The sequence below is a fragment of the Mesoplodon densirostris genome, chromosome 18, assembly GCF_025265405.1.
Source record: "Mesoplodon densirostris isolate mMesDen1 chromosome 18, mMesDen1 primary haplotype, whole genome shotgun sequence".
Taxonomy (NCBI): domain Eukaryota; kingdom Metazoa; phylum Chordata; class Mammalia; order Artiodactyla; family Ziphiidae; genus Mesoplodon; species Mesoplodon densirostris.
Window position 1 is genome coordinate 24149839 of NC_082678.1, and position 24397 is coordinate 24174235.

The window sequence follows — 24397 nt, forward strand, 5'->3', positions numbered from 1 at the left end:
AAAACCTATAGCTGGCACATAGTAAATGCTCAATAAATATCAACCATTATTATTTTCATATGTAAATTTTCAAGTGTATGCAGTCAAAACTGTTAGTCTCTTTCATTTTGGCTTCATCGTGCAAATGGCCACTCATTTTTCAAAATTCAACTTAAACATCTCCTTGAAGACCTCTTCTCTGCTCCCCTGGCAGTCTATGTCTCCCCACTGGAGCACATGGCCCATGCCACACTGCCAGGACCTATTTCCTCAACCATCTCTGGCTCTCTCCACTCATTTAGAAACTCCTTAAAGGTAGAGCTTCTCTCCCATTTTGTACCTCGGCACCTAGAACAGCACCAGGCACACTGAGCACTCAATACACCTCGGTCTCCTTTCCCTTAATCTTCACGGTTCAGCTTAAGTTCCACCCCCTCCAAAAAGTTTTCTTCGTCAACTCAAGCTTCTATCGTCTTTTTTTCCCCAGATGCATTGAGGTATGATTGACAAATTTAAAAATTGTATATTTTTAAGGTGTACAATGTGATGTTTTGCTGTAAGTATGCCTTATATAATGATTAAACAATCAAGCTAATTAACCCAGCCATCAACTAATATAGTGACCGTGTGTGTGTGTGTGTGTGTGTGTGTGTGTGTGTGTGTGTGTGTGTGGTGACGCTGGGTTTTTTTTTTTTTTTTTAATTTATTTTTTGGCTGCATTGGGTCTTTGTTGTACTGCGTGCGGGTTTTCTCTAGTTGAGACGAGCAGGGGCTACTCTTTGTTGTGGTGCGTGGGCTTCTCATTGCGGTGGCTTCTTTTGTTGTGGAGCACGGGCTCTATAGCGCGGGCTTCAGTAGTCGTGGCACGTGGGCTCAGCAGTTGTGGCTCGCAGGCTCTAGAGCGCAGACTCAGTAGTTGTGGCCCATGCGCTTAGTTGCTCCGCAGCATGTGGGATCTTCCCGGACCAGGGCTCGAACCCGTGTCCCCTGCATTGGAGGCGGATTCTTAGCCCCTGGGGTTTTATGTATTCTTGTCACCTTTGTACCACCAGTGCCTGGCACATATTAGGCACATGAATAAATGAATGAATGGCTGGATGGATGAGTAACTACCAAGATGGAAGATTATGATAAAAGGGAAAATTTCTGATTATCATCACCCGGAAATTTTGGATCCCATATAACAATGTTTTTAATGTATGGCTAAGTTCTCAATAAGGACAGGGAAACCTCAGGAGCCAAAACATGACACAGGCAAACATGGCAAATAAAAAGTACAAACAAAAAGAGCAGACCTAGAAGGGGGCAAGCTGATGCTATGACTGGCAGGGAGAGACAGGCTATTAGACCCGGTAAACAGCAGGCTTAGATTGCATAGCCTACACAGAAATGGGAGGTGAAGCCTCAGACCTACATGAGGCAAGGAACGGAAACTAAGACCCCTGCATAAAAGCGAGGTCTTTGAAGGTCTACCCGCACTGTAAAAGGGAGAAAAACTATCCATTAGCTCAGAAAGACAACGCTTGTCTTCCTCTGAGTTCTGGGTAATATGGAAAATTTCCCCTGAAACCTCCAGCCTCAAATGGATTTGGGCCTCAAATGTATAGTAGCTGGGTTGTCTGGGAACTCTTGAACTGATCAATTAACCTTTTAAATAGTCCCAGAATAATGTTATCTGTGGGGTGAAGTGGTGCAGCCACTATGGAAAAGAATATGGAGTTTCCTCAAAAAATTAAAAATAGAACTACCTTATGATCCAGCAATTCCACTTCTGAGTATATATCCAAAGGAAATGAGAAGACTAACTTGAAGAGATATCTGCAACCCCATGGTCATTGCAGCATTATTTCCAATAGCCAAGACATGGAAGCAACCTAAGAATCTATCCATGGATAGGTGGATAAAGAAAATAAGGAATATTAACAGAGAAAGACAAATACTGTATGATATCACTTATGTGTGGAATCTAAAAAAATGCAGCAAACTAGTGAGTATAACAAAAAAGAAACAGACTCACAGATATAGAGAACAAACTAGTGGTTACCAGTGGGGAGATTGAAGGGGGGAGGACAATATAGGGATAGGGGATAAAGGGGTACAAACTATTAGGTATAAAATAAGCTATAAGAATATATTGTACAACACAGGGAATTGAGCCAATATTTTATAATAACTAGAAATGGAGGATAACCTTTAAAAATTGTGAAACACTATATTTTGCACCTGTAACTTATATGATATTACTGTACATCAACTATACTTCAATTTAAAATTTTTTTAAAAGAGGAAAATAAGGAATATTATTTAACCATAAAAAAGAAGAAAATCTTTCCATTTGCAACAACATGGATGGACCCTGAGGGCATTATGCTGAGTGAAAAAGTCAGACAGAAAAAGATAAATGCTGTATGATGTCACTATATGTGGAATCTAAAAAAAACAAAAACAAAAAACTCATCGATACAGAGCACAGATTGGTGGTTGCCCAACCAGTCAAAATGGATGGAGAGAATCAAGAGGTACAAACTTCCAGTTATAAGATAAACGCAGAGTGTACTGTACAGCATGGCCATTATAGTTAACAGTGCTCTAGTGTACATTTGGAAGTTGCTAAGCAAAGAGGTCTTAAAAGTTCTCATCACACACAGAAAAAATTTTGTGACTCTGTGTGGTGATGGATGTTAACTAGACCTACTGTGGTGACCATTTTGTAATATATACAAATATCAAATCAAGCTGTATACTTGAAACTAATATAATGTGGATATGAACCTAGAGATGATCATACTAAGTGAAGTAAGTTAGAAAGAGAAAGACAAATACCATATGATATCACTTATCTGTGGAATCTAAAATATGACACAAATGAACGTATCTACAAAACAGAAACAGACTCACAGACAGAGAGAAACAGACTTGTGGTTGCCAAGGGGGAGGGGGTTGGGGGAGGCATGGAGTGGGAGTTTGGGATTGGCAGATGCTCAACTCTTATATACAGGATGGATAAACAACAAGGTCCTAATGTAGAGCACAGGGAACTATATTCAGTATCCTGGGATAAACCATAATGGAAAAGAACATGAAAAAGAATGTACATTTATATATCAGTATATAGTGTGTGTGTGTGTGTGTGTGTGTGTGTATAACTGAGTCACTTTGCTGTACAGCAGAAATTAACACAACATTGTAAATCAACTATACGTTGATAAAAAATAAAATAAATATATAATGATAAATCTCAATTACATCTCAATAAAAAAAAGAGGTATACCTAAAAATAACACTAAAAAGTTGAAAGCCAAAAATGGGAAAAAGATATATGAGGTAAATACTAGTCAAAAAAAAACTAATACAGCTCTATTAATATTGGAGAAAAATACAGTAGTTAAGACAAAAAGATAGTATTAGAAATAGGGCTATATTACATAATGATAAAAGAGCAAAAAAAAAAAAGAGAAGAGGTAATAATTCTGTACTGGTACATCCCTAACCACATGGCCTGAAAATGTATGAAGCTGCATGACAAAGACATGAAGGACCTGCAGATCAATTTAACAAGAAGCAAGACAGATCCACATGGAGAAAACTAGAAACACCCCTGAAGGACCCCACAGCAGCTTTGAACAAATGGAAAGCATCTCACTGTTCTGCAACATCACAGCAGTGTTGATGACCCCTAAGTAAATTTCTAAATTTAACTAATAAAAACCACAAAGTTTTATAGTTTTGTTTTATGTTTTGATTTTGTTTTGCAGAAGTAAACAAACTAATTATAAGGCTCATTTGGAAAAATTAACAATAGTCTAGCAAATAATGAGGGGGGACTGCCTCTCCAGATATTAATTTATTACCAAGCACGGCCCATCAATACCCACACACAAATACACACAAACACACATATCAGGGGCTCAGGATAGAAAAATATCAAAACAGATGCAAACATATAGAAATTTCACTTACAATAAAGACAGCATTTCAAATGGTTGAGGGGAAAATGAACTACCCAGTAAATGATGTTGAGACAATTGGCCAGTCGTCCAGAAAAACTTAATATGTTCATGCCTTTGATATGCTCATATCATAGAAATGCTTTCTCCAGATACACACAGGAATGATATAGGTGCAAGAATATTCATTAGAAACACTACAAATAACCGTTCATGGGAGATAGTTAAATAATACATATAAGATATGACATATAATAACGTATATAATATATAAAGATATATTTTTTTCTCACAATGGAAAAAGCAGCCATTCAAAAGATGAGGCAACGGGCTTCCCTGGTGGTGCAGTGGTTGGGAGTCTCCCTGCCGGTGCAGGGGATACGGGTTTGTGTCCCGGACTGGGAAGATCCCACATGCCGCAGAGCGGCTGGGCCCGTGAGCCATGGCCGCTGAGCCTGCACGTCCGGAGCCTGTGCTCCGCAACGGGAGAGGCCACAACAGTGAGAGGCCTGCGTACCACCAAAAAAAAAAAAAAAAAAAAAAAGATGAGGCAAATATGGTGAGATTTTTTTTCCCTGAACATCTCTAAAGGATTAAAAACAAGGTAGGGGGACTTCCCTGGTGGCACAGTGGTTAAGATTCCATGCTCACAATGCAGGGGGCCTGGGTTCGATCCCTGGTCAGGGAACTAGGTCCCACATACTGCAACTAAGAGTTTGCATGTCCCAGCTAAGGAGCCCGCAAGCCTCAACTAAGAGCCGGTGCAACCAAATAAATAAAATAGAATAAAATTAATATAAAAAATAAAATGTTTTTTTAAAGTAATAAAAAATATAAACAAGGTAGAGACGAGAGAATCATCTATACTATAAGTGGTAATGACTATGTAAGACATGGAGAAAGGCAGACAGACAGGCAATCTCTGGAATGATTCACAAGAAATGGGTAAGACGAGATGCCCCCAGGGAGAGAGACTGGGGTTCTACATGTCTTTCTGTACTTTCAAATTCTGAACCATGTGCATATATTATCTATTCTCCCCCAAAAATCTCTCTTATAATCAAGAAGGGAGAAAACAGAGACTTCTACTTTCCCCAGTGTGACAGACTAGATGTCCACAAGACCTTTGGGCGACAAATACCTGGTAACGCTAAATAGAATGTGATGACAATTTATAGCCATAGCAAGTGATTTTTTCACATCCTGTCTCTTAGTATTTGTTGGATCAAGCAACCCAAAATATTAGCAAGAAAATACAAGGTTTGAGCAATTTCAAAGATTGATCTGATGAACATATGGAGAGATCTCTGGACCCAACAATGAGTGCACTCAGATTATTTTTAAATGCTATAAAACATTTACCAGAATTGACCAGGCCACACACACACACACACACACACGCGCACACGCACACACAGATGCATTAGGCTAGAAGAAAACCAAGCAACCCCCAAATAAACATGACATCATCATGTTCTCTGTAAAATTTGAAATCCACTTTAAAGATAGCAACAACAACAAATAAAAACTTGACATGCTTAGAAATTTTTCAGTATTCCTAAAATATATATATATACACATATATAAATACTAAAAAAGTAAAATTTTTAGCATTCCTTTAAATATGTATGTACATATATACACACACACACATATATGACCATAATGGAAATTAGAACATGTTTTGACACGAGCAGGATGACAAGAATACGTATCGAAATGGTTGGGCTGAACCTAAAGCAGAATTTAGAGGAAATGTTTCATGCTATGACCATCCTTCTGTTGCCTGTTTTATTTGTTCAGTATTATGTTTCTTGAGGTTTTATTGACTGATGAAGTTTTTCTCATCTATCTAACTGCTACACAGAGACACAGGGCATGCAGGCCTGACTCCTAGGAAATTCTTGCCATGTTTATACCGTAAGTATGCTATTTGTTGGAAGTTTTTGGTAGATACTTTCTATTAGGTTAAGGAAATTCCCTTCTATTCCTAGCTAGCTGAGAATTCGTATCCTGAATGAATTGGAATTTATCAATCGACCAGAAGATCTATCGAGAGGATTATGTTCCCTTACTTTGTCCGTTAATATGTTAAAATTGCATTAAGTGTATTCACTGATCTTTGAATGTGAAACCATCCTTTCATGATAGCAATAAATCCAACCTACAAAAACAAATCCAAAACAATCAACACATGGCACCAAGAACATACATATCGATAATTACCTTAAATGTAAATGGATTAAATGCTCCAACCAAAAGACACAGATAGACTGGCTGAATGGATACAAAAACAAGACCCGTATATGGCCCACTTCTGATCTAGAGACACATACAGACTGATAGTAAGGGCAAGGAAAAAGATATTCCATGAAAATGGAAATCCATAGAAATAAATCTGACTTGGATTTTGTAACTTTTTTAAAAAGGCACTTTAAATGTTTTATTTATTTAAGCAAATAGGAAAACTCAGGGGTTTTGATTTTGCATGTCGGTGTCCTTCGGTCTTTATTTGAGGAGCTGGCAGAGAGGCCTTGACAGGGAGCTGCTATGAGAGGAAGCACCTTATGCCCTGCTGAGCTGTCCCTGCTTCACGTGACCGGAGGCTACCCTGCCTGCCTGCCTGCCCGCCTGGTGCCAGCCTTCTCGCCGCGCCTGACATCAGGCAGCCGGAGACCAAGCAGCCCCTGGGGTACCGCTGTCCAGAGCAGCCAGTCCTTGACTCTTCCTGTATGCACATACGGAATGTCTAGTGCAGGAAATAACCTTCTGGTGGCATCCTCTTCATTCGTTAGCAAACACCTCTTCTCTTTTTAAAAAACACCACCAAAATGACAGATGACTGCCTACCTTTCCAAAAACTTAGCCCCAGGAAAAAGCAGACTTGATCTGACAATGCTCTACAGTTGGCAATTTTTCAGGCTTACCATTTTTTAGCTGAATTGAAGATGCTGAACTATAGATACCTACGTCTAATATAAAAAGAGTACTATAGGGCTTCCCTGGTGGCGGAGTGGTTGAGAGTCCGCCTGCCAATGCAGGGGACACGGGTTCATGCCCTGGTTTGGGAAGATCCCACATGCCTCAGAGCGGCTGGGCCCGTGAGCCATGGCCGCTGAGCCTGCACGTCCGGAGCCTGTGCTCTGCAATGGGAGAGGCCACAACAGTGAGAGGCCCGCGTACCGCAAAAAAAAAAAAAAAAAAAAAAAAAAAAAAGTACTATAAAAATGTAAACATTCAAGGTGTTAGAAAGACTAGCAAGAATCAAAATATTACCAATGAGCAACCAAGTACTGAGATTGTAAGTCACCGCACATTTCTTGCTTAAAGAGTTCCTTTTCTTGTTAACGAGTTTTTTTATTGAACAATTAAGATATGCCCATGTTTAAAAAGCCAAAAAAAATTTTTAAACTTTTTTAATTAAAAAGAAAGAAAAAAACCAAACAGTGGCAAATCCTACAAATAAAAGAGTAAGCTCCCTTTCACTCCATTCCTCCTAATCTCCAAGGCTTTGGGAATGGGAAGCAAGCTGGAAATCACCCCCTCTTTCCAGAAATCAGCAACACATATCCAAGAAAGATAGGCCAACTGATGGGTAAATTTATGTTATAGATCAGCACCTAGATCAATAGTTCTAGCTCTTCATGCTAAGCATTTCTGAGTATGTCTGAATTTAAGTTTAAATGTAAATTTGCACAGTAACGATTTCAATGTTTCATCTGATGTCTCCTGTAACTTATGGGGATCACACAAGCAACTGAAACTTGCATCCACAGAACAAGCCTTCTCAAAATTAAAAATTGTATTTACAGACAGGCATTTGCCAAGAGCAACTGACATCACTTTCAATTATGTCAATTAAAAATGAAGCTACTAAAAGTATAACATTTGATGACTTAATAAATTAATTTGCAGAAAAGTGAGCCAGAAAATCCTAATGATCAATCACATTAGCAAATTATTGCATTAGATAAAATTATGACCCCAGAATGGTATTTTTTGCTATTTGTAAGTTACATTGCTACTCATGTAGCTTTCTTATCCCCGTTATGATTTATAACTAATAAAACATTTTTAAAGGAATACGTTTATAGTTTAGTGCCATTAACCGTACTTTTTCTTGCTTTTGGAACAAAGGACCCTGCATTTCCATTTTGCACTGGGTCCTGAAAATTAGGTCACTGGCCCTGGTTGGAAGCTTGGTTGTGCTGGGAAGACTCTCAGGACCAACCCAGTGTGGCTGAGCAGAGAGAGTGGGAGAGTTCTTGGGAATTTGGCCTGGGTCCCCTAGAAGATGGGAGAGAAAGATGGAGACATACAGAGCCTAGTGCCTGCTTCTTACCAGCAGGGTGAGTAGAGGGAGGGTAGCGGTGGGGAAGTCTCTACACCAGCCATGTCAAGGTGAGGACTGGTGAGCTCCCGGAGTAAAGGAGGCTGGAGGAGTTGTCAAGACAGAAGCCATCTCTTCTTTTTCTAATTTAATTTTTATTTTATATTATAGTTGATGCACAATGTTGTGTTAGTTTCAGGTGTACAGCACAGTGAATCAGTTACACATATACACATGTCCACTCTTTTTTAGATTCTTTTCCCATATCGGTTACTACAGAGTACTGAGTAAAGTTCCCTGTGCTGTTCAGTAGATCCTTGTTGATGATTTATTTTATATATAGTAGTGCGTATGGGATAAGAAAGGCAGAAGCCACTTGAAGGGCTCCACCTGCCACCTGACCGTGCGACAGAAGAGAGAGGCTGTGGATGGGTGCTGGGGGAAGAAGCCAAGGAGGAGAGCCATGGGAGGTCTTCTAAAGAGCACATCACCCAGATCAGGAAGGAGGTAGTGCGGGGGTCCCATGAGAGGCCCTCTGAGTAACCACAGATGGGGCCCTTGAGAGAGACAGGCTTCTGGAGGCAGTTGTAGATGCTGCCCTAATGGGCGAGGGTTGGGGGGTGGGGGAAACCTACAGGGATGTCTCTGATGCAGGCTTCACCCCAGTCCCCTAATCTCTCCTGGTCCCAACTCAGAAAAAGATGGAGATGGAGTGGGAAGGAGGAGGTGGGGAAGGAGAAAAAGCAGAGATGGTGGTTTTGAACTAGCTGTGAGAGGGACACTTTGTACTCTCTGAAAGGACCTGAAAAGTTACGGATCTGCCCATACAATACCTCGAGGTGTGCACATGGGGGAGAAAGGGACTAGAATCACAGAAAAATAAGCCATCTCCTGTTGGTACTCTCGTTGAGCTCATGGAAGACACCGGTGACTTGTGCACGTTAAGACACACATTTTTAAAATAGAAGCAGAACTTGCACTACCTTATTTTTTCATAGAACGTTTCTCAGAGGTGGTTCCGTACCCGTATCAGTACCCATAGAGGTGCCTTCCTCCTTCTCATGACTGCATCATGGTCCATCTATCCACAGACCACAGTGAATGTAACCTGTCTTCTATTGATGGATATTTTGTTGCTCTTCAGACTTGCTGTAGATGTATTACTTTTCAAATCAGAGAAAAAAACACTGACTTCTTTTTAGTTACACATTATTGAGAGAGGAAGAAAAAACTGTATTTTTAGAATTCTTTGATTCATTTATACAGTGAACTCTTCATTGCTTTGGTGTTTTTTCTCCCCATGTGATGGTAATCTAGTATTTGATGTTAAAAAACTAAATGCTTTTGGCGTACCAGAGTCAGCACTCTGTCACTCATTAGCTTGCTGACCTCAGACACATTGTTTACATTTTCTGAGCTTTCCTTTCTTTGTCTATAAAATGAGGTTAGTAATTCCTACATGGAAGTGTTATAAAGAGCAGAGACAGTCTTTGGAGAATATGGAGCATGCAGCAAAGGCTCATGCTTTTATAATTGATGTTTCTGTTTCTGTGTGAATGACTCATAGTGCAATAAACATTGACCTTTGGTTCGCTTTTCCATCATTCATCCCTCACTATGCATCCTGGCTGCCCTTGGCAATGATACATTTTTGAGGAATACAAGCAGTTTAATACTAACCTAAGCTACGGATGTTGAAGAGGAAGATACAGTGTTTAAAGGTGATGCAGTTCAAAGACAAAGAAAAGTATCCCTCTCCATTAATATTGTTCAGTTGTTCTCAAAATGTGCTTCAAGGATCCCTGGGGCCACTCAAGAATCTCTTGAGGCACCTGTGAACTCAAAACTATTTTCAGAATAATACCAAGGAATGACTCACCTTTTTCATTCTTGTTCTCTCATACGTGCACAGTGGGGTTTGCTGAAGGCTACACGATATGTGATGTCACCACATGCTGAATGCAGAAGCAGCTATGCTAATCCAGCTGTCTCCTATTAAGCCAGACATTAAAGAGATTTCTAAAGATGTAGAACAAAGCCCCTCTTCCCCATTTTTTGTTTATTTTGGAAACAGAAAAAATATGGTACTAATGTCAATATATGATGGGTTTATTATTTTGTAATGAATGAATTAATAAATATTTTGAACTCTTCTCAGTTTTCATTTCTATTGCACAAAATAATGATAGATATAACCCACACAAACAATAGCCCTTTGGAGTCCTCAATAATTGTTGAGTGTCAAGGGAATCCAAAAATTTTGAGAGCCACTAATATAGTTAATTGACATTTGGTCATAATACCAATTAAATTTGGACAATATCGTTGTTTTTTTGTTTTGTTTTGTTTTGTTTTGTTTTGTTTTTTGCGGTACGCGGGCCTCTCACTGTTGTGGCCTCTCCCGTTGCGGAGCCCAGGCTCCGGACGCGCAGGCTCAGCGGCCATGGCTCACGGGCCTAGCCGCTCCACGGCATGTGGGATCTTCCCGGACCAGGGCACGAACTCGTGTCCCCTGCATCAGCAGGCGGACTCTCAACCACTGCGCCACCAGGGAGGCCCCAATATCGTTGTTTAAGAGAGACAAAAAAAGACACTGATGATGAGTTAATGGATAGTTTAACTTTAATTTATAAATTTATAAATATTATTAATAAGTTTTATATGATTTTAAAATTATTGATTCTGTAAGTCAGTCATTCAGCTAATATTTCATGAGCTCCTACTATGTGGTCAAGCATTGCTCTAGATGCTGGGAGAAGACACTGCTCTCATGGAGCTTACCTTCTAGATGGAGCAGATAGACAGTAACCATGTAAACAAATAAACAAACAAGATAATTTCAGGTTGTGATAACTGCTTTGAAGGAAATACACAGGCTAATGTGATAAGAATCCCTGGGGGGTGTAAGGCATTGGGCTATGTGTTCATGAGAAATTTCAGACTCGGGTCAAGAAGACCTCAGAATCTATACTATGTTCATGGATCAGGAGAATAGGAGAATGGAAATGAACAGCCTTCCATGCAAATAGTCCATGCATAAAAGGGTGCAAAGTAAATGACTGCTGTCCTTGGTGTGTGACAAATCTCTTTCTAAAAAACAGCTCTCCCACCATTCCCTGAGAGTCGCTGAAGCAGGATTCTTTCAAGAGCTCGGGAGAAAGAGATCCCGTCAGGAATGCCATCGGAGTGCATGTTGACATACCGTGAAAGTCAGAGGCAGGCAGAGCATTCCAGAGAGTGAGGTCAGACCAGGGTCAACTGTAGTTAGAGGCTGACTTAAACCAGCAAGTGTGGGAGCAGATCCCTGGAGAGAGACTAGAAAGGGAAGAACTGAGGACCTAGGAAATTGCCACTTTCAATATTTTAAGATACATCTTATCCACTTGATGTCTTTCCTAAAGGCTCTTAAATAGCTTCTGGAACCAAACTTCCATAAGAAATTAGACCCCCACCAAAGGATGTTTTTGGTGTCAGAGAAATCATGAAACATCTAAATTACACCCACTTCAGATACGCAGCCGTGAAAACTCTCAGTCGTGTTTTGGGACAACACACCAGCTTTTTATTCCCTGCGTGTATTTGCAATCAATAAGGAAAATAGGCGATCCTGTGCGGCACGTAGTTTCAGCCAAGGAGCGCTTGACAGTTCACATTTCCATTTATAACAGAGGCTCTCACTCATCAGCAATGTGTGACTTAGAGCTGCCCTGACCGGCTCAGCACGCAAGCCAGCCTCTCTCCTGATAGTGTAACTAAAATTAAAGGAATACTCCAAACATCAAACCAGGACATTTCATTCCAGTTCTTCACCAACTGACACATGTTCCATTACACGTTACCTGATCTCATGGCTTCAGCCACTACCTCTTCGCCAATGATCTGGTTCCCTCTCTCTCTCTCTCTCTCCATCCATCTTTCTACCCTATGCCTGGGATACAGGTGGCAGCTACCTCTAAGACGTTCCTTCTTTGATGTCACGCAGCATCTTTACAGTCAAAGGAACGAAAGGCTCTGGTTCCCAAAGCGATTTGTCCTCCTGTATCAGCTGTGATTGTCACTACTTTCCACCCTAACAAGAAACCTACAGAGCAGAGATCCCTGGGCTGAACCAAAGCTGGGATGCAACCATACCCCAGCTTATCTGAGGAGTGCGTCCCAGCGTATCTGGAGAATCAGTGGTGCATCAAGAGGATTTACCTGGAGAATCAAAGATCAGAATGGAAAGAACAGGCCAGAGGTGGCAGCGCAGGATCTGCTTCAGATATTGGTCCCTTGACTTGGCCCCGTGGATTCACATTTGAATTTACGTGTTGAAGCTGAACAACTTTCTATATGACACAAAGCTTTGTTGCCCAGAGTGTGAGCCAGAACAGATGTGGGAAACTTGAGAATATAGTGCAGCTTTGGCTCAGCTAGGGGATCCAGCACTACTTGGACGTCCCAGGTGTTTGCAATTGTGCAGACATGGCACAAAACTTCAGTGTTTTTCACATCCACAGGGCCTGCTACAGTAATTTAAAAAAAAATGGAGAATAACAAGTGTTGGCAAGGACGTGGAGAAATTGGAGCCCTTGTACATTGCTATGGACTGTCAAATGGTTCCACATCTGTGGAAAATAGTTTGGCAGTTCCTCAAAATTTTAAACATAGAATTATCATATAACCCAGCAACTCCACTCCTAGGTCTATCCCCAAGAGATTTCAAAACAGGTACTCAAATAATTACATGTACACACATATTCAGAGTAGCACTATTCACAATAGCCAAGAGGTGGAAACAACTCAAGTGTCCATCAGCTGATGAATGGATGAACAAATTATGGTATATATATTCAATGGAATATCATTCAGACATTAAAAGAAATGAAGTACTGTACATGCTCCAACATGGATGAACCTTGAAAGTATTATGCTCAGTGAAAGAGGTCAGACACAGAAGGTCACATATGGTAGGACCCCATTTATGTGAAATATTCAGAACTGGTAATTCCATAGAAATAGAAAACAGGTTGGCAATGGCCAGGAGATGGGGGCAGGGAGGATAGGAAGTAACTGCTTAATGGGTCCAGTGGAGCCATTTTGGAGCAGTGGAATGTTCTGGAACTGGATACAGGGGATGGTTGTACAGTAATGTGAATGCACTAAATGCCACTGAAATGTTCACTTTAAAAAGGTTAATTTTGGAGCTTCCAGGTTGGTGAACACGTTGGGGTGCCGAGAGTGTAGCGTGTGGAAAGGGTAGGGGAGCTCTGAGCCCCTTCCCACATACCTCGCCTGAAGCATCTCTTCCATCTGCCTCTTCCTGAGTTACACCCTTTTCTAATAAATGGGTGATCTAACTCTTATGGCCCACTATATTTCTGATTAGATTGAAGTGATATGATGATGTAATTGAGAAGAAACAGTGAACACCTTCATTTTTTAGACAGGACAACATGGATCAGAAATTTTCTGTGAATTCTGGGGAAGAAGTAGCTGCTATCTATGCCTCACAATAAGATGCTTCCCTCAGCCCAGAAGAGTGAGTCCATGTTCTGATCAACCTTGGTTGTAATGTTACCATCAAAGAAAATATCACTCCAGGCCACTACTTTTTTTGGTAATTATTTTTTTTATTGGAGTATAGTTGATTTACAATATTGTATTAGTTTCAGGTGTACAGCAAAGTGATTCAGTAATACCTACATACATATATATCTATCCTGTTTCAGATTCTTTTCTATTATAGGTTATTACAAAATGTTGAGTATAGTTCCCTGTGCTATACAGCAGGTCCTTATTAGCTATCTGTTTTATATATAGTAGTGTGTACATGTCAATCCCAGTCTCCTAATTTATCCCCTCCCTTCCTTCCCCTTTGGTAATGTTAAGTTTGTTTTCCATGTCTGTTGGGAGGGGGCACTTCTTTGTATCTGGAATAGAGATGGAGAGGACGGCATTTGTGTATTTGAAGGAAGGAAACTTGGCAAATGCCTTTATTCTTTATAATCAATTTATTATCTTGTTTGTAGGAAGGCTTCCCAGGTATTAAGATTACCAGCAACATGGAGTACCTGAAAAGCAGGATATTATGAAGAAACTGAAGGAGATTGCATTTCCAAGGACAGATGAATTGAAAAGGGACCTTTTAAAGAAATATAACATGGAATATCAAGAATATTTGCAAAGCAAAACAAATATAAAGCTGAATTTTCAAAAAAACTGACACCTCTGAGATTGACAGAGACAGAAAGGAAGCAAACTGCTCAGATGCGCCAGCAGAAGCTCGAATGGGAGCAGTTTCTGGGTTTTGTGTTTTTTTTGTGTGTGTGGTACGCGGGCCTCTCACTGTCGTGGCCTCTCCCGCTGCGGAGCACAGGCTTCGGACGCGCAGGCTCAGCGGCCATGGCTCATGGGCCCAGCCGCTCCGCGGCACGTGGCATCTTCCCGGACCGGGGCACGAACCCATGTCCGCTGCATCGGCAGGCAGACTCTCAGCCACTGCGCCACCAGGGAAGCCCCAGTTCCTGGTTTTTGAAGATCAACTCAAGAAGCAAGAATTAACCCGAGGTTACAAGGGGAGCCAGGAACCGCACCCCCAAGCCCCCCACCCCCCCGACCCAGCTCTCTGAGAGCAGATTCACGAGCAGATTCATGGCACTGTTTTGTCCTGCTTTCGCCCACACCAGAACAATTCATTGCTGAATGTATCTGCAGATCAGCCCAATAAAAGTGATGCGATCAATTACACTAGTCAGTCTCCTCCCCTAAACAGGGCCTTAAAGCAGCTGCTTATCTGAGTGCTGCACAGCATTCAGTGGCTGAAGAGCTGTGATGTGCAGTTTTATCATGAGATCTTGGCCACACATTCTGCAGCTCGCAGATCTAATGAAGCAAGAGGAATGGAAACCTGTGGAAACTGACACAAGATGAATTCACTGTTATCCATGTGGTCATGCTGAAGCGGTCTGCGGGACCAGACTATTGCAACATGGAGAAAGTGGAAGAATTATTCCATGTTTAGGGTCAACAGGATGGATCCAGACACATTCGACCCAAACTGCAGTCTTGTCCCACCCTGGTCGCCAGAGGCTATTGACATTTGATTGTTCACCAAAGCATAAAGACAGTGACACCTTCAGGCTCACCAGAGCAGCCAGCTGCTTGGGGTTTCTGCTTATAAAAAGAAGGGCTTTCACCCACCGAGGACCCCAGACTGTCCCGTCCCTGCAAACATGTTTGGTAAATGACATAAGAATAATTGGGGCCAACGCATGTGACATGTTCCAACAATTAGCACTGCCAACACCAGACACCTAGCCGTGAACATGTGGTCGCTGGATGATTCCAGAAATGGCTGGCATTTTATATGTACACATTTGTAGATCAGAAAGTTTGGTATTTATCGCTCTTGCACATTTTGAAGTTTTCTTCTGGGGTTGTTCTGTCTCAAGAGAAGTCACAATGGTGTTAAATCTATGTCTAGTAATATACCCAAATACTATGACCAGATAATAAATTGTGCTGCAAACAAACAAAAGGGTTAACCGAATGTGACTTTCACCTCAATTAAAAAAAATTAATCAGTGTAGTTCACCCCATTAACCTAAGATCAGAGAAAACATAAATGACCATTTTACTAAAAGCAGAAAAAGTATGGGAAAAGAACAACGAAACTTTGGTGCTGTCGCAGTGGACACCAGCATCTGGTCTAATAGGCCACTGAGTCCTGAAACTTCTACCCCGTCCTGCCCCCCCCCCCCCCGCCCCGAGCTGTCACCTGAGTTCAGGTCCCATCACCTCCAGCTGGGATCGATGGACCAGCCTCCAGCCTGATCTCTGCCTCTGCTCCATCCTTGACTTCTGCAATGAGCTTTCTAAGGTGCAAGCCCGATTTTGCGAATCACCTTTGCATACACTCTCCCTGTGACTCCGGTGTGGACGTGGACGTGTTTGCCTAGAACCACTCTGCTCTTTCTCTGGACATCCGAGTGTTGTCTGAAAAAAGCCCCCGGTAGGAGGGGTGGGTATGAAGCCCCCAATCAAGCCAAGAGGGTCTGTAGCACAAATATTCAGCCAAAAATGTTAGCAGCAGGAGACAAGAGACAACTAATGAAAAGAATACCTACTCACTATTTCTAAAGTATTTGACAAAGTTTTAAAATATTTGACAGTCCTCACCCCTTTCATTGACCGCGCACTGTTTTCCAACGAGTACACAAGACATTTCAGCTGCGATGCGACGCTTCAGCTTTAGACTCAAGGAACTTCACTGTAGGAAGTCATCACTTTGTCCAGCTTTTCTCCAACTTTATTCTACAAAACACTGGGGTCTGCTAACCGTTCGAGGTAAAGACCACCAGTTTCGCCCAGTCGGTGTTGGTTTTATTCACTTACTGCAGCAAGGGCGCGTGTACACCAGATGGGCTGTCTCAGTAAGAGGCTGCCTGGGAAAGGGCTTCTGTAGGACCTGGGTTTGTGCTGAGTGATTCTAAGGTGGGAAGGGCCGGGGAAACAGGAGTCAGGTCAAGGTTGGAGGTAGTCCTGAAGCAGCGTGCTTTAACCATTGGGTATCTCCAAAATCTCTGTCCTGGGGGTGAGAGGAACAAAGCGCCTCTGGGGAAGGCAGTGATAAGAACACAGGAGCCACTCACAGGCACTTTGCAGCTGCGCTGTGCTCGCACTGGACATGTTTATGACTACCGGGAACATCTGGGCCAGCTTATCGGGGCTGATTTTTATTTTCTCAAGTCCCACAAGTTAGTGGGTGTTCCTGGAAAACAAGAGATCTGAATAAGCCTGTGAAACAATGGTAAATAAACACAATACTGGCTTTCGGGAGCTTTGAACACACTAGGGTGATTTGTGAATCTCCCAAGACACCAGCCATTTATTTCAACACAGCTGCCTGATTCTGTTCAAATGTACGTCAGAATGTCCAGTGGTTTTTCGCGCTTCTCCCACACCCGAGCACTTCCACTCCGCCCTCTTTTTTTTTTTTTTTTTTTTTGCGGTACGCGGGCCTCTCACTGTTGTGGCCTCTCCCGTTGCAGAGCACAGGCTCCAGACGCGCAGGCTCAGCGGCCATGGCTCACGGGCCCAGCCGCTCCGCGGCATGTGGGATCCTCCCAGACCGGGGCACGAACCCGTGTCCCCTACATCGGCAGGCGGACTCTCAACCACTGCGCCACCAGGGAAGCCCCACTCTGCCCTCTTTGCCTACGGATTCTGCCCCCTCCTCTCTCTGTTCCAACCACCCTGGCCTCCGACGTGTTTCGTGAGCACTTCCCTTCCCTCTGCCCGGAATGCTTTTCCCCACAGGCCTGCGGAAACGGTTCCCACCTCTCCTTCAGGCCTTTGTTCAAAGGGAATATTCCAGGGAGGCCCTCCCTGCTTTCTCTCCGTGAAATCAACCCCCTCCCCAACTCTTCCAGACGCCCTTTCACTGCTTTTTTTTTCTTCTCAGCTCTCATGACATCTCAGGTATTCTCCACTTTATTTTTTTCTTTGTGGTCTTTCTGACTATGTGGGCTGAACTTTTTTAATTTTTAAAAAAATCTTTAAAATGTTATTATTTTTTAAAATTTAATTTTTATTTTCTATTGGAGTTGATTTACAATGTTGTGTTAGTTTCAGGTGTGCAGCAAAGTGATTCAGTTACACATATACATATATCCATTCTTTTTCAGATTCTTTTCCCATATAACTTATCACAGAATATTGAGTGGAGTTCCCTGTGCTGTACAGTAGGTCCTTGTTATCTATTTTATATCTAGTAGTGTGTATGTATGTTAATCCCAAACTCCTAATTTATCCCTCCCGCCCACCTTTCCCCTTTGGTAACCATAAGTTTGTTTTCAAAGTCTGTGAGTCTGTTTCTGTTTTGTAAATAAGTTCATTTGTATCATTTTTTTTAGATTCCACATATAAGTGATATCATATGGTATTTGTCTTTCTCAGTCTGGCTTACTTCATTTAGTGTGATCATCTCTAGGTCCATCCATGTTGCTGCAAATGGCATTATTTCATTCTTTTTTATGGCTGAGTAGTATTCTGTTGTATCAATACATATGTACCACACCTTTATTCATTCCTCTGTTGATGGACATTTAGGTTGCTTCCATGTCCTGGCTATTGTAAATAGTGTTGCAATGAACATTGGGGTGCATGTACCTTTCAAATTATAGTTTTTCAGGGTATATGCCCACGAGTGGGATTGCTGGATCATATGGTAGTTCTATTTTTAGTTTCTTAAGGACCCTCCATACTGTTCTCCATAGTGGCTGTACCACTTTACAGTCCCACCAGCAGTGTGGGAGGGTTCCCTTTTCTCCACACCCACTCCAGCATTTATTATTTGTAGATTTGACGATGGCCATTCTGACCCGTGTGAGGTGATACCTCATTGTAGTTTTGATTTGCATTTCTCTGATAATTAGTGATGTGGAGCACATTTGCATGTGCTCCTTGGCCATCTGTATGTCTTCTTTGGAGAGATGTCTATTTAGATCTTTGGGCAGGATTTTTAAGGATTTTGTCCCGTGGTGCATCCCCAGGGCCTGGAACCGTGGCAAGCACGTAATAGGCACCTGATAAAGATTTTTCAAATGAGTGAATATGCAAACCCCTTCCAAACATCTCCTCCAGCACAGGAAGTGGGGAGTGAGACCTCTGTGTTTTCGATGTACAGACAGTAAAGAGGTTTTGGAAGAACACATGGGGAGCCTCGGGGACTCTTCTTCCAAAGCTTTAGAATCAAACCCCCAGATCTTTCCCCTGAAGTCAGTCTTTCCTTCAAAATCCAACCACCAGCCTGGAACCGAATACTGTGGACCGCTAGATGGCGCTGTTCACCACGCATCGTTGGATTCTTAGCCGTCGCCCTGCTGTCCTAAGACCTCGCCAATAACCTTTTTCCTAGAGACAAGTATTCCAAGGAATGGTTACCACTCTCTAGGCCATCTCTCTAGACCAGGAAGAAACCCAGAGTCCTACAGCATCATTTATCAACTAGCCACTCCCACCCAGGAGCACAGGTTAACGCTTTGCTTGAGAGCAAAAGATGTTTTTAGTGCAGTCGACCCTGGGTACCCACAGGGACTGGTTCCAGGACCCCTGCCCCATATCAAAATCAAATCCCTTATATAGGGACTTCCTTGGCAGTCCAGTGGTTAAGAATCTGTGCTTCCACTGCAAGGGGCACGGGTTCAATCCCTGGTCGGGGAACTAAGATCCCACATGCCAGTGGTGTGGCCATAAAAAATAATAAATAAATATTTTAAAATCCCTTATATAAAATGGCATAGTATTTGCACATAACCTAGGCACACCCTCCTAAATACTTCAAATCATCTCTACCTTGCTTATAATACCTAATACAATGTAAGTGCTATGTAAATAGTTACTGACGTGGCAAATTCTAATTTCTCCTTTTGGAACTGGTATTTATTTCCTTATTTATTTAAATTTGGGGGGATATTTTCGATCAAAGTTTGGTTGAATTCATGGATGCGGAATCCACTGATACAGAGGGCCAACTCTACTTGGAGTAGTACCCTGGCAAATGTAAGCAAAGCTTTGGACCTTTTCGAAAAGTTGCAGGACTCCACGCCTCCCCTTTGAGCTTGACAATGGCCTTATTAGCACAATCCTGCCTTTTCCTCTCTGCCCTGCTTCTCTAGCCAATGAGGTAGAGCTTAAGATTCCAGCTCTGTTTCCAACCTTGAGCCACAGCAATGTGACAGGCATCATGAAATGGTGACCCAAGAATCTAGTGGAGGGAACTGAGTGAAGACAACATCTTCTGGGACCCTGAGAAACTTATCCAACGTCTCTCAAGATGGGTTTACATGGCTGCATGATGGGGATAAAATGTCCTGGACAGATCAGATGTAGTGAGCGTTAAATGAAGCTGTATGAGGCTTCAAGCCAAGTTTTCTATAAAGCTTTGCTTTCCATTTCCAGATACTCTAACACTTAAGCCAGGATGATTGGCTGATCTGATGAACCCATGTCTGTAATCTCGGCTGGTCTTCAGGTGTCCCAGGGAACAGAAACTCGATGGTTGAATCTCCCCACATTGTGTTGAATAATAGACCATTTGCTCAAGGTAAGTCTGCAAATGCAGTCATAGAAAGCTACTGTCTTTGTAAATGTCAGTTGACCAGCAACTATCTATGGAGAACTTGTGATTTGCTTTGGTGTTTTAGGAAGATTATTCTGGAAGCCAAAATATGACAGATCGGGGAGGGGGTGAGGACAAAGACACCAGTTCTTCAGTGAACTATCATTGTTTCTTACCCTTGAGAGGAAATACGTAAGTCAAGGAATATTAGAAAGGTTGTTAGTTTTTGCTCCCTGCCCTCCCTTCTTTCAAGCAAAAAAAACAGAAATAACGGTTCCGTTTGGGGAACAAAGGCACATACCAGGGGCTGTTCACTCACTGCAGCCATGCTCTCCCACACAGACGGTGCCCACGTTGAGTAACAAGAAAGCCCAGTTGTGCCTTTGCTCAACCAGACCCTTGGCTGGGGACTTCCTGATTGACAATCCCGTGGGACCATCTCCTTTCCCAGAAATCACCCTACAGCCCGTTCCCTCCTCTCCTACTTAGAACTGTGGGGCTAACTTCTTGAGCTTCCTTCACATCATAACCCATCCCCGTTTCCTCTCCCCAACCCCAAAGGCTTACCTATTTTCTATTGCCCCTCCTCCTCTCCTCTGTTCTCCAAGGACTACCATACACCCTTCTCCGTTGTGGTTCTACTCTTTCTCAGCTCACACTCAGAGTGTTGAAACACATCAACAAGAAGAGAAAAAGGAGATTATTTCCTGTGACTTGATTTTATAAAAATAGAATGGATTTTATAAAAAGAAGCAGCAGCCAGGAGTGGTATTCACCCACCTAGTAGTTACTCTAATTATAGATGGTTGGGTGTCACAGGCAAGCATATCGAGTGACCGGAAGGTTGCATCAGACAGGATTTCTCATTTCCAACTTCCCCTGTTAATGCCCTGTGTATGCCCTGGTCAGCATCTTTAAATTACAACCTGATTGTTACACAAATAGGAAGTCTTCCCATTAGCTGAATTGTGGCCTGCAATTTTACCTTACAGAGGATGTTTGATTCCCAGACCCTGGCTTGATTCTCCCAAGATTTTGCTGACTTACTGTTTCCCTAGAAAGAATGGACATTTTGCCTGGGAAAAGATGGACATGTAGGAATTCCAATTGGGAAAAAGAGAAAGAGTCAAAATCCTGTTCCCATTTCAGTAAACTGTGTGTTCTCTGACCCTCCCCCAATATTCCTTTGCTTCTGATATTTAGCCTTGAAATCTCTGTTCCAAGAATGTGGAAGGATTAAGATGCCATAAGCCTGATATTCAAATCAGGAGTTTCCACTCCTATAGAACCTAGACGAGAAATAGGACTTAAAAAAAGAAAACCCAGCCTGGCATTAAATGAATTCAGCACCTCTGAATTTATTTATAACCTTTTCCTTGGCGTTTTATCCAAACGGATTTCTGGGATTTTTTTTTCTTTTTTTTTTTTTTTTTTTTTTTTTTGAGGGTGGAACCTCTCAAAGTGGCTCCTTCTGCCTCTCACAGAAATCATAAACTGGCCCTCCACAAACCACATCCAGCCAGCTGATGTATTTAGTTTGGCTCACATAGTGTTTTTTAAAAAGAAGAATTAGTTGTCAGCGTTTAACATTTGTACTTAAAAATATAGGCTTCTATGAAATAAATATTTCTATAAATATACATTTACATAAAATACAGATTTCTGCATTGTCTTGGGAAAAATAAAACCAGATGAGGCAGCTCTGGGATGTTATTTCCACATGGGTCCTTGGGGGATGTGAACCACTAACTCAGTAGGAAATATACAAGGGAGATCATTCATAGGAAAAAGTGAGGCTGGGAAGGTGACCTGTTTTCTTCCAGATCTACATCTCTAGGTCTGAACCTTAACTCCAATGAGCATTCAGTTCTACCACCTCAATGTGTCTGAAACTAAATGCAGCTTCCTAAATACCTGCCAGACATCTGGTTTCTGAAAGCAGAACAATGCGCCTTCTGACCATGGAATCGGCTTTAAGTCTTCCACTCTTCTTCCCTGCCACTCCTCCTTCCCCATCAGCCGCCATGCCCTGAGGCTCATGCTCTCAGAAGTCCACTGGGCAATAAGATAGCTACCAACCACGTGAGCACCTAAAATGTGGCTAGTGCGACTTGAGATATACCGTAAGTAAAAAAGACACATGGGACTTTAAATATTTATGCTAAAAAATAATGATAATCCAAACTGGCTGATTAATAATTTTATGTGGATTACCTAATAAAATGATATTTTTGACGTACTGGGTTATATTAAATAATATTTAAATAGTTAAATATTATTAAAATTAACTTGCCCATTTCTCTTTATCTTTTTTAACATGGGGTCTAGAAAATTTTAAATGACACATCTTGAAATTTTTTAATCACATTTGGGGTTCACATTTGTGGCTCACATTATCCTTCTATTGGACAGCGCCCTTCAAAACATCTCTTCGCATGACGTGAGGAGGTGCTAATTATCGCTACAATGGCAGTCATGTTACAACACATAAATGTATGAAATCAACACATTGTACACCTTAAACTGACGCAAAGTTATATGTCAAATACATTTCAAGAAAAAAGAATCTCTCTTGGGTTTGTCCTAACCTTTCTGACCTTGCTGCCAACCTATAGTCTAGTTTCTCACATGCCTTTGCTCCTAAAATTTCACATTAGTCTAGGCTTTTCTCCCTTCTAATCTGCTCTGCACACCCTGGCCGAGTTTATCTGCCTAAAACACTACTTTTATCATGAAACGCTCCTGCTCAAAAACTAACACCAGCTCCCATCTCTACCCCATAAAGTCCAAATTCTTGGTAATAACAGTTTCCACTTTAAAAACCTATTGTGCATATTATGTAATTCTCCCAACAACCTAACACCTAGAATGTCAGACTTTTTGCTTTCTAAATAGAACAAAAAGGGCTGCAGCATTTGCCTGAGCTGGTAGGGGAGAGGGAAAGCACCTCTGAGCTGAGACGTTACAAGGATAACACAGTTAAAGCATCCAAGCGGCAGCTCTTTCCCTTACGATGATTTTTACAACACCTCACAATCAACTAAAGAGCCATCGACATCTGTAGATGTGTTAGCTGAACTATTTTTACATCAGTTGAGAGAAAGAATAATAGCACTGAAAGAAGAAACTGTTATATTTGCATTTCAGAAAACCAAAACCGGGAGTCAACCAGAAAAGCTCAAGAGAAACAGTGCTCTTCACTCACCCACTGTAGGTCCAAGTTTCCTATATATATATACAGTTTTGTCACAAAATAGAAAATTTGAATTATACCAGTCTGAAATGCAGTGGTACAACAATAATAAAATATCATTTTGTCTCAAAATTTGAAATGCAGGAATTAAAAATTCGTCAGTAATTATATACATCCAAAACTAGCAGAGCTACTGATTCACTGGTTGTGTTGATAATTCTACATGGCAACATGTACTCATCTTGGGAAGAGAGACCGTTTGGATTCACCTCGAATTACATGAGTTTTTTACTGTGCTATCTTCAAGACTTCATCCTTTTCATAAAATACAACATCCTATACACACTTTCTTTCATTTTTTCAGCTACAGATCAGATAGGTTTTGCCAAAAACTGTCTAGCAGAGTCGTTGGTGCACGAGTCTTGAAATCAGACAAAACCACATTTTACCATTTATTGTGTTACTTCAGGCAGAATTGTTTAGCAGTTCTGTGCTTCAGTTACGGCTTCTTTAAATTGGGCATAATTACGCTTTCCTCCCAAAGTTTTGTAAGAATTCAACGAGATAATACACATTGTTAACACGGTGCTTGACCTATGGTAAGAGTTCTCAACGGACAATGGATAAGATGACGTTCTACCTATCTGGCCTCAGCATCCTCCTGTTAGAAACAGTTTTCTAAGCAGCTTGAAGACTCTACGAGAGGGTGAGGCTTTGGCGTCCAACGCTCTCTACTAAACTGTAAGTTTAATAGACCGGAGTGTTACCCAGGACACGGGATTGGGTGGGGCCGGAACGAGCGCGCCCGCCTGTCTGCTTTGCCGCGGCCGCGACGCAGACGCCGG

The 24397-nt window shown here is 41.8% G+C and overlaps 1 pseudogene; it reads left to right on the forward strand.

Annotated features, from left to right (window-relative positions):
- Window positions 1-13691: 13691 nt before the first annotated feature.
- Window positions 13692-15481, forward strand: LOC132479129 (AMSH-like protease; annotated as a pseudogene).
- Window positions 15482-24397: the final 8916 nt, after the last annotated feature.